Source organism: Physella acuta, unplaced genomic scaffold, assembly GCF_028476545.2.
Source record: "Physella acuta isolate Inbredline_101_S28 unplaced genomic scaffold, ASM2847654v3 ptg000874l, whole genome shotgun sequence".
Lineage (NCBI taxonomy): Eukaryota > Metazoa > Mollusca > Gastropoda > Physidae > Physella > Physella acuta.
In genome coordinates, this window is record NW_026732391.1 from 77534 (window position 1) to 92978 (window position 15445).

At 43.0% G+C, this 15445-nt stretch overlaps 1 protein-coding gene across 1 annotated transcript in view; it reads right to left on the reverse strand.

Annotated features, from left to right (window-relative positions):
• Positions 1-10551, reverse strand: part of LOC131952465 (acid phosphatase type 7) — a 31639-nt gene extending 21088 nt beyond the window's left edge. Inside the window, exon 1 of the mRNA XM_059315142.1 lies at positions 10263-10551. The gene's annotated coding sequence lies outside the window, so the exon portion shown is untranslated. The remainder of the gene's footprint in view (positions 1-10262) is intronic.
• Between the last annotated feature and the right edge of the window lie 4894 nt (positions 10552-15445).

The window sequence follows — 15445 nt, forward strand, 5'->3', positions numbered from 1 at the left end:
ACTACTGGGTGACCGTGTGTCCTTGACCAGTGGCTACACATCGTTCTAGTTTAGACCAGACCCTCACTAGACTGGTCAGACAATTGAACTACTGGGTGACCGTGTGTCCACGACCAATGGCTACACATTGTTCTAGTTTAGACCAGACCCTGACTAGACTGGTCAGATAATTGAACTACTGGGTGACCGTGTGTCCACGACCAATGGCTACACATCGTTCTAGTTTAGACCAGACCCTCACTAGACTGGTCAGATAATTGAACTACTGGGTGACCGTGTGTCCACGACCAATGGCTACACATCGTTCTAGTTTAGACCAGACCCTCACTAGACTGGTCAGATAATTGAACTACTGGGTGACCGTGTGTCCACGACCAATGGCTACACATTGTTCTAGTTTAGACCAGACCCTCACTAGACTGGTCAGACAATTGAACTACTGGGTGACCGTGATTTTAGAAGGGGGAAATTAACTACATAAACTGTTGACATAAAGCGAACTGTCTTTGTCATTATGTGTGTCGACGCCAGAACGTCGGTTTGCAAAGAATAAATATTGTAGTGAGTCCTTATTCAGCTGACACGCCATTCCGTCATATACCGAAGTCATAGAAACAGGTGAACTCTACTTCACCCGCCCCATGGACCATCACGTTTGAAAAGGGAACTTTCTTACACCAAACGTGTTCAATCAGACATAGCACATGGCTGTGGGGCCACATGGCCTGCCTTAAGCTGGTTTGTGAGGGGCCAGATCAAATTACTTACAGACAAGTCAAAGGTTGTAAACGGGCCAAATAAAAGACAAGTCAAACTTTGTAAGATATTATTATATGCTCTGCGTCACTATGTGTGTGTGACTTACACGCATACAGATAAACAAACATACTTACAGATAAACAGATATGCAGACAGGAAGAAAAGCAGCCAATTTGGAAGATAAGCAGACAAACAGACAAATATGCCGATAAACATGCTCACAAGCAGACAGACTAATAGGCAGACAGACAGGCAGATGTACAAGTTATTGAGAAACTGTCCTGGCCACAAGTCAAATATCGATTAGCCAGGCTGGCAATATCAAATGTCACGTGGTGTATCAGGTGACACACAGCAACACTTACTTTTCTTATTTATTCATGCGGCTTCAGAGCTAAATGCCCTAAGCTCCTACCACAGAGCTAAGCTTATATCACAGAGCTAAATGCCCTTTTGTATTCATATCCTAGCCACCCCTCCTCAAAACTGGGCCAACAAACCTCATGCCTACAAACATGGGCTTACAAACCTGAGGCCAAAAAACATGGGGCCAACAAATCTGGGCCAATATACTATTCTAGAGCCGCTCAGCTCTAATGAGTACCTGGTCACTATAGAGATCGTACACATATTCTGTGTTTAAAAAACATTACTGCTCAAGACAAGGGTAAACAACTCATTTCACAGCCCGCCACTAGGGGAGGTAATTTGTTCGAGTGTTGACTCCGGTAGGGACAAGAGTTTTCTAAATGCCAGTCTGTCGTTTGTTGAGTCAAATAATTAGTGGCTAGTTATGCTCGGGTAATGGAGTAGAATAATTTGCTAATTATCATTAGCACACGGGATGGTTGCTGCAATGGTAGGGCGGGGGGGGGGGGGGGGTGAAGAGATCACTGTGTGTATGGTGTGTTGTGGGGGGAGGGGGGAGTGAAGAGATCAGTGTGTGTATGGTGTGTTGTGGGGGGGGGGAGGAGTGAAAAGATCATTGTGTGTATGGTGTGTTGTGGGGGGGGGGGGGGGAGTGGAAAGATCAGTGTGTGTATGGTGTGTTGTGGGGGGGAGGGGGGAGGGTGTAAGAGATCTAGTTCCTAGAAAGTTGTTTAATATTACGGGGGGGGGGGGGTGTCCTAGAAAGGTTGTGTAATATAACGGGGGGGGGGGCGCTCCTAGTAAGGTTATGTAATATAACGGGGGGTCCTAGTAAGGTTGTGTAATATAACGGGGGGTCCTAGTAAGGTTGTGTAATATAACGGGGGGTCCTAGTAAGGTTATGTAATATGACGGGTGTCGTCTATAAAGATGGCATACACCGTGAGGTGGGTGAAACACATGTTTGCCATCCATACACACATACACGCTTGGCGAGTGATGACTGACTACACATTGGAAGGGCAGTTTTACAGTATGACTGACTACACATTGGAAGGGCAGTTTTACAGTATGACTGACTACACATTGGAAGGGCAGTTTTACAGTATGACTGACTACACATTGGAAGGGCAGTTTTACAGTATGACTGACTACACATTGGAAGGGCAGTTTTACAGTATGACTGACTACACATTGGAAGGGCAGTTTTACAGTATGACTGACTACACATTGGAAGGGCAGTTTTACAGTATGACTGACTACACATTGGAAGGGCAGTTTTACAGTATGACTGACTACACATTGGAAGGGCAGTTTTACAGTATGACTGACTACACATTAGAAGGGCAGTTTTACAGTATGACTGACTACACATTAGAAGAGCAGTTTTACAGTATGCCAGCAGTGAAATGTGTTGTCTCACAGGAAGAAACAGCTGTTGGGGGCGGAGCTCTCGATCGTAAAGTTTAGATATGTTGTTATTGATGGTCGATCTCCTCACAAAGAGATAGGAATGTTTACGGCCTCTATACACACTGTATAGCAGTAGTCTTAAATTATAGAATCAAGCTAGAAACCAGCGGGCTACAGACCATAGGACCACCGACCACAGGACCACCGACCATAGGACCACCGACCACAGGACCACCGACCATAGGACCACCGACCATAGGACCACCGACCATAGGACCACCGACCATAGGAACACCGACCATAGGACCACCGACCATAGGACCACCGACCATAGGAACACCGACCATAGGACCACCGACCATAGGACCACCGACCATAGGACCACCGACCACAGGACCACCGACCATAGGACCACCGACCATAGGACCACCGACCACAGGACCACCGACCATAGGACCACCGACCATAGGAACACCGACCATAGGACCACCGACCATAGGACCACCGACCATAGGACCACCGACCATAGGAACACCGACCATAGGACCACCGACCATAGGACCACCGACCATAGGACCACCGACCACAGGACCACCGACCATAGGACCACCGACCATAGGACCACCGACCATTGGACCACCCAGTGTTTCTTCCAGACTTTTTTCTCCGGGGGCGGGGCACTTGATATTTTCGGGGTGGGGGGCTAAATTTTCCGGGGGGGGGGGGGGGAACACTGGTAAAAGTATATATTTTCTATATAAATTCCCATTTTGTTCGGGGGGAAGGGGGGAGCGACGGTAGACTTTCTTCAGGGGGGGGGGGGTGCGAAGAGATACCTGGAAGAAACACTGGGGCCATCGACGACTGGACCACCGACCATTAGGACATAAATAGCAAGCTAATAAATGTAATAAATGAATTTTATTCATTATTATCGGACTTGACACTCATGTCAGAACCCTGCCGAGACCTGCCACCTGTCTGAACCCTGCCAAAACCTGCCACCTGCCAGAACCCTGCCAAAACCTGACACCTGTCTGAACCCTGCCAAAACCTGCCACCTGCCAGAACCCTGACAAAGCCTGACAAAGCACTTAACGAGTCAATTGTTTCGTTTATCCTACACGAGCTGCCAGTTTTTTGGTTGCCTTGGAAACGAAGCGGCGATGGCCTCCAGCAGGGTCCGATTAAGGTTGGGGGGGGGGGGGGGGGGGGGGCAGGGGCCCTAAGACTCTGATGGGGAGTTTCAATCAAGGAGATTACAAATTGAGAGACAAAAAAACCAACAACAAACTGTGTAACCCACATAGAGAAGCCTAGAGTGGCTTTAGGGGGCCAACAACTGCGCTAAGCGTGGGTTTAGCGGGTCAACAACTGCACTTAGCGTGGCTTTAGCGAGCCAACAACTGCGCTTAGCGTGGGTTTTGCGAGCCAACAACTGTGCTTAGCGTGGCTTTAACGGGCCAACAACTGCGCTTGGCGTGGCTTTAACGGGCAAACAACTGCGCTTAGCGTGGGTTTAGCGAGCCAACAACTTGCCAACACTAGAGAGAAAAGTCACCTTGGGTAGAACAACCCCCCCTCTAACAACCCCCCCCCCCCCACACACACACACCATCACCACACAACTCCACCCCACTAGCTAATTGATCGATTGCCGTTCGAACAACTTGTAGATCAGACCGTTGTCCAGCAGCTGAAACACATTTCTCTCACACATCTCCCCCACACATCTCCCCCACACATCTCTCTCACACATCCTTCTCACACATCTCTCCCACACATCTCTCTCACACATCTCTCTCACACATCTCTCTCACATATCTACCCCACACATCTCCCCCACACATCTCCCCCACACATCTCTCTCACAATCTCCCTCACACATCTCCCCCACACATCCCTCTCACACATCTCCCCCACACATCTCTCTCACACATCTCTCCCACACATCTCTCACACACAATTCTCACACATCTCCCCAACACATCTCCCTCACACATCCCTCTCACACATCTCCCCCACACATCCCTCTCACACATCTCCCCCACACATCTCCCCCACACATCTCCCCCACACATCTCCCCCACACATCTCTCACACACAATTCTCACACATCTCCCTCACACATCTCCCTCACACATCTCCCCCACACATCTCTCACACACAATTCTCACACATCTCCCTCACACATCTCCCTCACACATCCCCCACACATCCCCCCACACATCTCTCTCACACATCTCCCCCACACATCTCTCACACATCTCCCCCACACATCTCTCTCACACATCTCTCCCACACATCTCTCTCACATATCTCCCCCACACATCTCTCTCACACATCTCCCCCACACATCTCCCCCACACATCTCTCTCACACATCTCCCCCACACATCCCTCTCACACATCTCTCTCACACATCCCTCTCACACATCTCCCCCACACATCCCTCTCACACATCTCCCCCACACATCCCTCTCACACATCTCCCCCACACATCTCTCACAAATCTCTCCCACACATTTCTCTCACACATCTCCCCCACACATCTCTCCCACACATTTCTCTCACACTTCTCACTCCCACATTTTCCCCACACATCTCTCTCAACATCTCACAAGTTTTGTACAGTTAAAACATTTCCTAGAAAGTATTATATCTACTTTATGCTAGACTTTATACTTGTTTTTATGTTTTTTTTTAAATTTATATTATTTGTTTTAACTGTTTCCTTTTTTTTCCTATGTCAGTCTTTAGTTTAAATTTTTTTTTAAAATAATAATTAAGAGAACTAATTGCTTTTTAATTTGTTTAGTACAAATATATCAAAAGGAGCATATGAGCACTCCTATTTAACTATTTATAAAAGGGAAATAAGTCATGGAAGTGTTTTGAACGTTTGCCTATCTTTCACATTACAGATCAGGCATATATTTTTCTTTACGCAACAGCATGTGTTAGCTACTGTATAACATCACAACTGTAGTAGATCTGTTTGTTTTTTACAAAAGCTTTTACCGTCAAGTCGAAAATGCAAGAAATTTTTTTTAACTATAACAAATTTATTATGGTCGGCTATGTGCCCCTAAATGGAGTGCCCCCCCTCCCCCCCCCCCCCCCCCGCATTGCGGGATCTGGCGGCACTGTAGTTCCGCCCCTGCTTTATGTTAGACCAGCGTGTTTGTGGTACTATACTCACGAGAGTGTTTGTCACGTGCATATAATCTACATAATTTATGTGAAAAATGATATTCTTTAATGCTGGGTTCACCTAAATTGGCCATTTTCCCTGTCCGTAAAAATCAATATTGTCTTTGAGCTAGGACCTAGCCATTATTTTTTTAATGAAGGACAAATGATAGCGTCAGGACAGCTGCGGACAAATGTGGCGTCAGTAGTTTGACAAACAATGACGTCACTAGGTCGGTTGTCACCCCCACCTCACCCCCGCTTTTTGACGCCACTGAGGACAAATATGATAGCACACGACGGCAAGAAAGTTATGGGACAAATATGATAGCACACGACGTCAAGAAAGTTGTAGGACAAATATGATAGCACACAACGGCAAGAAAGTTGTAGGACAAATATGATAGCACACGACGTCAAAAAAGTTGTAGGACAAATATGATAGCACACGACGGCAAGAAAGTTGTAGGACAAATATGATAGCACACGACGGCAAAAAAGTTGTAGGACAAATATGATAGCACACGACGGCAAGAAAGTTGTAGGACAAATATAATAGCACACGACGTCAAGAAAGTTGTAGGACAAATATGATAGCACACGACGGCAAGAAAGTTGTAGGACAAATATGATAGCACACGACGGCAAGAAAGTTGTAGGACAAATATGATAGCACACGACGGCAAGAAAGTTGTAGGACAAATATGATAGCACACGACGGCAAGAAAGTTGTAGGACAAATATGATAGCACACGACGGCAAGAAAGTTGTAGGACAAAAATGATAGCACACGACGGCAAGAAAGTTATGGGACAAATAACAAACAGGCTGGTGTCAGAAATGACGTCACTTATGCTCGACATCGTTATCATGTTGGGGGGGGGGGGTGACCACGTGGGGACGGACTTTGACAACATGGCCGCCCTGATTGGTTTTTGTAGACAGGGACCGGAAGTCCAATGTTTTACGGTATCCCCTAAAGAGATAAAAGATTAATGATGGCCGCCCTTGTGTTAGGGACCGCGTGTGATGGAGCTGTCTCAACTTTTCGGGGCATTGATCACTGTTTCCTATGGCATTTAGGTCCGGAGGGGCCGAGGGGAGGGGTGGGTGAAATGGTGTAAAATTCTTGTCGTGTGGTCTCTTTTTTCAGCACATAATTATGTTCTGCTGTCTCCTTCACAAGCCTCCCACAAGTGGTTGCACGACTGGGGGCCACAATATTCACACATCTGACCACTCCAATATCTGACCACTCCAATATCTGACCACTCCAATATCTGACCACTCCAATATTCACACATCTGACCACTCCAATATCTGACCACTCCAATATCTGACCACTCGAATACCTGACCACTGCAATATCTGACCACTCCAATATTCATACATCTGACATCTGACAGTTTTATAGAAAATCTTTAGGTCCTGTGTTGCTATGGTAACAAAGGCAAACTAAAGTTTCTGAAGAAGTTGACACCCACTCTCTTCCTCCAGTCTTCTGACGTTCAGGTTTCATATTTTCCCATTTCTTCCGTTGTCCGGTTTCCGTTGTCCGGTTTCCGGTTTCTCATAATAAATTCGTCTCCAGCTTCCTGGCGCTATGTTCTCGCCACGCTCCACCAGTTGGGCCATAGGGCCATACAGTTGGGCCACCGGCAGACAGCGGCACTATGAAGGCCATACACATATAGTGGCGTCACACTTACACCTTGGGGCCACAGAGGCAACTTGTCACTGACATATAAACGTGCGGCAACTTGTCACTGACATATAAACGTGCGGCAACTTGTCACTGACGTATAAACGTGCGGCAACTTGTCACTGACATATAAACGTGCGGCAACTTGTCACTGACGTATAGACGTGCGGAAAATTGTCACTGACGTATAGACGTGCGGCAAATTGTCACTGACGTATAAACGTGCGGCAACTTGTCACTGACGTATAGACGTGCGGAAAATTGTCACTGACATATAGATGTGCGGCAACTTGTCACTGACATATAAACGTGCGGCAAATTGTCACTGACATATAGACGTGCGGCAACTTGTCACTGACATATAAACGTGCGGCAAATTGTCACTGACATATAGACGTGCGGCAACTTGTCACTGACATATAAACGTGCGGCAAATTGTCACTGACATATAGACGTGCGGCAACTTGTCACTGACATATAAACGTGCGGCAAATTGTCACTGACATATAGACGTGCGGCAACTTGTCACTGACATATAAACGTGCGGCAAATTGTCACTGACGTATAGACGTGCGGCAACTTGTCACTGACGTATAGACGTGCGGCAACTTGTCACTGACATATAGACGTGCGGCAACTTGTCACTGACGTATAGACGTGCGTCAAATTGTCACTGACATAATCTTGCGACAAAAAAAACGACCAAAAAATATGGACAACCCAGGCAATAAGGATGTGGCTCTGGACAACCCAGGCAATAAGGATGTGGCTCTGGACAACCCAGGCAATAAGGATGTGGCTCTGGACAACCCAGGCAATAAGGATGTGGCTCTGGACAGCCCTGGCAATAAGGATGTGGCTCTGGACAGCCCTGGCAATAAGGATGTGGCTCTGGACAGCCCTGGCAATAAGGATGTGGCTCTGGACAACCCTGGCAATAAGGATGTGGCTCTGGACAACCCTGGCAATAAGGATGTGGCTAAAATTTTAAAGTCGGCGGGTCTCAATCTTTTGTTGACATTAACACAACTCGAGGACAGAGGGATATCAGTTTGTTAACACGCTAAGATATATCTGTTTGTTAACACGCTAAGATATATCTGTTTGTTAACACGCTAAGATATATCAGTTTGTTAACACGCCAAGGATATATCTGTTTGTTAACACGCTAAGATAAATCTGTTTGTTAACACGCCAAGATATATCTGTTTGTTAACACGCCAAGGATATATCTGTTTGTTAACACGCCAAGGATATATCTGTTTGTTAACACGCCAAGGATATATCAGTTTGTTAACACGCTAAGATATATGTTTGTTAACACGCTCAGGGTACATCAGTTTGTAAACAATGGATCTGTTACAACAAAATAGTAAAATATGAGCCCTATTACTTCTCTTCCTCGCAACCAAATCCACGGGAAACACGTGACCACACGCGTCATACATTTGTGCGTATGCTAATAAATTCAGCCCTGGGCAACTAACTATTCATCTGAACGCCATTCAAATTATTTAGAGCCGTTGTGCCGGCATTCTGTGCCAGTACACTGCCGTCACTGTCCGGTACACGTCACTTAGATTATGTGCCGTACTGTGCACTGCCGTAACAAAATTTTGAAACTAAAAAAATCTCTAGATGACCAACTTAAAAAGTCTAGATGACCAACTTAAAAAGTCTAGATGACCAACTTAAAAAGTCTAGATGACCAACTTAAAAAGTCTAAATGACCAACTTAAAAAGTCTAAATGACCAACTTAAAAGTCTAGATGACCAACTTAAAAAGTCTAGATGATCAACTTAAAAAGTCTAAATGACCAACGTAAAAAGTCTAAATGACCAACTTAAAAAGTCTAAATGACCAACTTAAAAAGTCTAGATGACCAACGTAAAAAGTCAAAATGACCAACTTAAAAAGTCTAAATGACCAACTTAAAAAGTCTAAATGACCAACTTAAAAAGTCTAGATGACCAACTTAAAAAGTCTAGATGACCAAGGGGTCATCCATAAATGACGTCACGCTTTTTTGACGATTTTTACCTCCCCCCCCCCTCCCCTCCGTCACACGTCGTCACAAGAAGCCAGACTCCCTCCCCTAAAATGACGTCACACCTCAGCCTTCAACCCCCCCCCCCCCTCAAAATTGCTGTTGAATTTTTCTTAAAACATCGGTATTTTTCCTCTGTCAGCATATAGTATTTTGATCAATTCCTATTACAATTTTTAATACCGTCTTCTAAAACGCGAAATAACGACTAAATCTTGTTTTCTAACATTGCTTTATAATGCAAAAAAGTGACGTCACACTATCTGAACCCCCCCCCCCCCCATCCCCTCATCACACGCTGTCACAAAAGTACGGACCCCCATCCCCCCTACGAGTGTGACGTCATTTATGGACGATCCCCAACTTAAAAACTCTAGGTGACCAACGTAAAAACTCTAGATGACCAACTTAAAAAGTCTAGATGACCAACTAAAAAAGTCTAGATGACCTACTTAAAAAGTCTAGATGACCAACTAAAAAAGTCTAGATGACCTACTTAAAAAGTCTAGATGAGCAACTTAAAAACTTTAGATGACCAACTTAAAAACTCTAGATGACCAACCTTAAACTGGTTAAAAACTCTAGATGACCATGTTGAAACTTGTTTTCAATCTAAAACTGTCAGACGGTACCGTTTTAACTTTAATCAAAAGAGGCTCACGTCCGTTAAGTTTAAAAAATTGTCACCATAAAAATATTTTCAAATGACAACAATTACCCTTAACCCCTCCCCATCATACGCATTTAGATGAGTTTTTAAAAAAGCACAGAAATGTTTACCTGCTGGACGATGCACGTGTTGAGTCAAACAGCCGTTAACATCCACCACTCACCAGTATTCCCTCCAACTGTTACAGTGTGTAGTATGATTCAATTATCTCCCCTGCGCGGCTCGTGCTACGAATATAGTTGACAGCGCGCGAGCCACTATAAGGTCACCGGTGGCTTATGGGAAAATTTAGGACTTGAATCAATCATGGGCCAGATGTGACCATCAACTGATATATTTTACTACACGGAATGATCATTATATTTGAACAAATGCGTTTTAAAATTTAAAAAAAAACATGCCATTTTTCATTAGCCTATTGTCTAGAAATCGAAAGCTTTCGCCATAGTCCTCGTAGAAGTTCGAGACGTCAGCGAGAGTTTGATGGAGGCTGAGAGCGCGTGGAGCTATCACAGGGAAGTAACAGGTGTGAGGCCAGGTCAGACGACTAGCACAGCCTTATTGATTGTTACCTACAGGATAGGTAGGGGAATACGGTAAACATGCTCAACACATTACGCGTGGGTGAATACTGTACAATTTCTGAAAGTGAAGAACATTTTATTCCTAATACTGTATTCATTAAATCACGGTTAATTTTAAAACACAATCTTTAGATTTTTGGCCTCTCGGGAGGAAAGGGTGTGGTCATCTTCTATTGGAAATAAATTATTGGCTAATGGAACAAAATGTAAGCACACGACATGCGGTGACGCGTTGGTCACATGACCCTCATTAGCATATTTCCTTTTAGCGTCTCTAGTCAAGAGCTATCAGACGTTTAGTAATTAATTGCAGGGCACTTTTAGTGCTTTATGTCCAAACTTGACCATGGTGTCCACACTTGACCATGTTGTCCATAGTTGACCATGTTGTCCACCATGTTGTCCATAGTTGACCATGTTGTCCATAGTTGACCATGTTGTCCATATTTGACCATGTTGTCCATAGTTGACCATGTTGTCCATATTTGACCATGTTGTCCATATTTGACCATGTTGTCCATAGTTGACCATGTTGTCCATAGTTGACCATGTTGTCCACCATGTTGTCCAAAGTTGACCATGTTGTCCATATTTGACCATGTTGTCCATAGTTGACTATGTTGTCCATATTTGACCATGTTGTCCATAGTTGACCATGTTGTCCACCATGTTGTCCATATTTGACCATGTTGTCCATATTTGACCATGTTGTCCATAGTTGACCATGTTGTCCATAGTTGACCATGTTGTCCACCATGTTGTCCAAAGTTGACCATGTTGTCCATATTTGACCATGTTGTCCATAGTTGACTATGTTGTCCATATTTGACCATGTTGTCCATAGTTGACCATGTTGTCCACCATGTTGTCCATATTTGACCATGTTGTCCATATTTGACCATGTTGTCCATATTTGACCATGTTGTCCATATTTGACCATGTTGTCCACCCTTGACCATGTTGTCCAAAGTTGACCATGTTGTCCATATTTGACCATGTTGTCCACACTTGACCATGTTGTCCACCATGTTGTCCACCATGTTGTCCACCATGTTGTCCACTATGTTGTCCATAGTTGACCATGTTGTCCAAAGTTGACCATGTTGCCCGAAATAATCTCATTCAAACAGCAATTGTAAATATCAATCACGTGACCAGATGTCTACCAAGCCAAATCAAAAAAATCTTTTAAACCACCTTGGAAGCATCTGTACCTATTCAAATGCCAAGATATTTGCTCAGATTCGGCTTAATCAATGATTTTCTAGATTAGATCGTTTTTGTACTGTATAACACCTGATTAAAAAAAATGTTTATATTGAGTTCAATTTTTTTTGGCGGTAAATTAATTATATTTTTAAAATTGTTTTATATCAGAGGCGTTGCGACTCTTCCAGGCGCCCAAGTTTCGATTTGCACCCCCTCAAACTTTCGATTTGCACCCCCCCCCCTCGAACCTCTGATTTGCACACCCCCCCCCCTCAAACTTTCAATCAGTTTCTTCCAGGCATCTCTTCGGGGGGGGGGGCGAAACTTTTTTACCGCCCCCCCCCCCCCCCCCGAACGAAATGAAATTTATATAATTTATATAGAAAATATATACTTTTAACAGTGTCCGCCCCCCCCCCCCCGTAGAAAGTCTACCGCCCCCCCCCCCGGAGAAAAAAGTCTGGAAGAAACACTGCTTTCAATTTGTTTTTCCAACCCATTTTGGCGCCCCCCCCCCCCCACCTAAGGTCGGCGCCCGGGGACATATGTCCCCCCCCCCTCGCTACGCCTCTGTTTTATATTTAAAAATTGTATTATTTTCTTCTTTTTAGTGCATTGTAATTAAAGCTTTTTATGTATTTATTATTTCAATCTTTAAAGTATCCAATAGATAAATCTCTCAACTTTAACCCATTTAGATAGTGTTGCATGTTGATATTAAATAGCTTGATATTAAAGTATCCAATAGATAAATCTCTCAACTGTAACCCATTTAGATAGTGTTGCATGTTGATATTAAATAGCTTTTCATTACTCTCCTTTATTTGAACCTGTTTGCTATCCATACATAAACAATCGCAACTCTATTTTAAAACTGACATAAAAATATGTCATTTGGACGTACCATAGCATATGTCATTTGGACGTACCATAGAATGTCATTTGGACGTACCATAGCATATGTCATTTGGACGTACCATAGAATGTCATTTGGACCTACCATAGAATGTCATTTGGACCTACCATAGAATGTCATTTGGACCTACCATAGAATATGTCATTTGGACCTACCACAGAATGTCATTTGGACATACCACAGATGCTGTCATCAGGATCAATCTACCAGACTAAGTGGTGAGCAAAAATATGTCACAGAAACATGTCACAGAAAAAAATGTCACAGAAAAAAAAGTCACAAATAAATTATTAGAAAAAAAAGTCACCAAAAAAAAAATCACAGACTTTGCTAGGGAAAAAGTCATAAAGGAAAAATTGTATGAGAAAAAAGTAGCAGAAATAAAGAATTAAAAATAAAGTCATGGAAAAAAAGTCCTAGAAAAAAGTCATAAAAATGTTCTTAGAAATATTTTGATTTATATGTTGAGAATTTTAACATTTTGGGTTTTTATTAATGTGTGTGGTGTTTTTAGTAACTTATTTATAAATTTCAAAAGCATTACGGTCTATACTGTTATACCGTTATTAATAAAAAAAAAACTAGAACATAATTTACACAACAGCCTCGAATAATTTTTTTCCATATTTATTTCAATACCCTCTAGAAAAATAAATCATAAAAGAACTTAAGGCACATCCTTGTGTTTTTTGCCGTAGGACTTTCCTTGGTCGGTCTTACACATTGTGTCTTGTTGACGATTTCGTCAATGACAGCCTTTGTACCTTGTCGGCTTTCTGTTGTGATCCTTGGCTTTTTTTTTATGTAATGAGCGTGATAAACGTGGGCAGTAAAGGTGGCTGAACTATTGTTGCGATGAAGTGAGGATAGCACATATTATTCCCATTTCACGCTAATTCAAAGTTAGTATTTTTTAAAAATGTTAAAAACTGAGTAGGTTAGAACATTATATTAAATGTTATATGTATAACGGAATTAAAACCTACATACTTCAGACTAAATATTTTTACGTGTTATAAATATTACCCTACAAATACAACCAACGTTTATATATCTAAATGTTTAGGCCTATATTACAGTTAATTAATCCTACGAATATAAGCACTTTCTTTACTTTATCCAAAAAAGTATCGACAAATTTAATACCAATACACATTTGTGACTTTTCCTGTGGCTTTTTTTCTGTGAATTTTTTCCTACAATCGACTAATAACAATAAATAGATCTCTAGGAAAGTTTCTCTCCAATCAAAGTGTAAAGTTGAGAGAAAAAAAATTACTCCACGTCTAAGAGCATTCTTCTCATTGATGACAGATCCGTTTTGTGATCAGTCGCTAGAGCTGATACTGAAACCAATAAGCCGTGCTACTGACATCACGAAAAATGTGCCATGCTACTGAAACCAATAAATGCGCCGTGCTACTGAAACCAATAAATGCGCCGTGCTACTGACAGCACGAAAAATGCGCCGTGCTACTGAAAGCAATATCGTGGCGTGGGGCGTCAATTAAAGTATCTGGGACCGCTGTCACACAGATCTGGTTCTGTCTGTCCCACGGCCGACCCGGTCAAGGTCACAGGTGTTATGTCCCAGCGTCCACGGCGTTATTAAACTTGACAAAGACGTGAGTACTTTAATTACATGTGCACGTGCAAGCCAGGCCCTATTGATTACAGCTGACTCACTGGCTAGTTTACTGTTTATCCCGACCTATTTCAATATGTGTGGGGTTAATCTGATTGGACACACTACACACACACATAACACAATACACGTAGTGACAGTACATAAAGACATACAATACACACACAATACACGAAGAGACATTACATATAGTCACACAACACTATACACGTAGTGACAGTACATATAGACACATACAATACACACACAATACACGTAGAGACACTACATATAGACACACACGTAAACACAAACTGCATAGACACACTACAAACACAAACGTAGAAACAGACACACACTATATTACACCTAGATACAGACTACACGTAGACACACACAGAACTACATTTTATATAGACGCACTACACTTAGAAACACACACTGCACGTAAACACACAGACACACTACACCTACACCTTAACTCACTGGAAAAAAAAAACAACTAGAAGCGTCCGGCTTTGTCCTTACAATATACCCGCTTTTTATATCTCTGGGAAGAAATACCCCTAAAATAATCTCGCCTGTTATACCTCTGAGAATAAATGCCCCTACAAAATACCCGCATTTTATACCTCTGAGAATAAATGCCCCTACAATATACCCGCCTGTTATACCTCTGAGAATAAATGCCCCTACAATATACCCGCATTTTATACCTCTGGGAATAAATGCCCCTACAATATTATACCCGCCTGTTATACCTCTGGGAATAAATGCCCCTACAATATACCCGCCTGTTATACCTCTGGGAATAAATGCCCCTACAATATTATACCCGCCTGTTATACCTCTGGGAATAAATGCCCCTACAATATACCCGCCTGTTATACCTCTGGGAATAAATGCCCCTACAATATACCCGCCTGTTATACCTCTGGGAATAAATGCCCCTACAATATA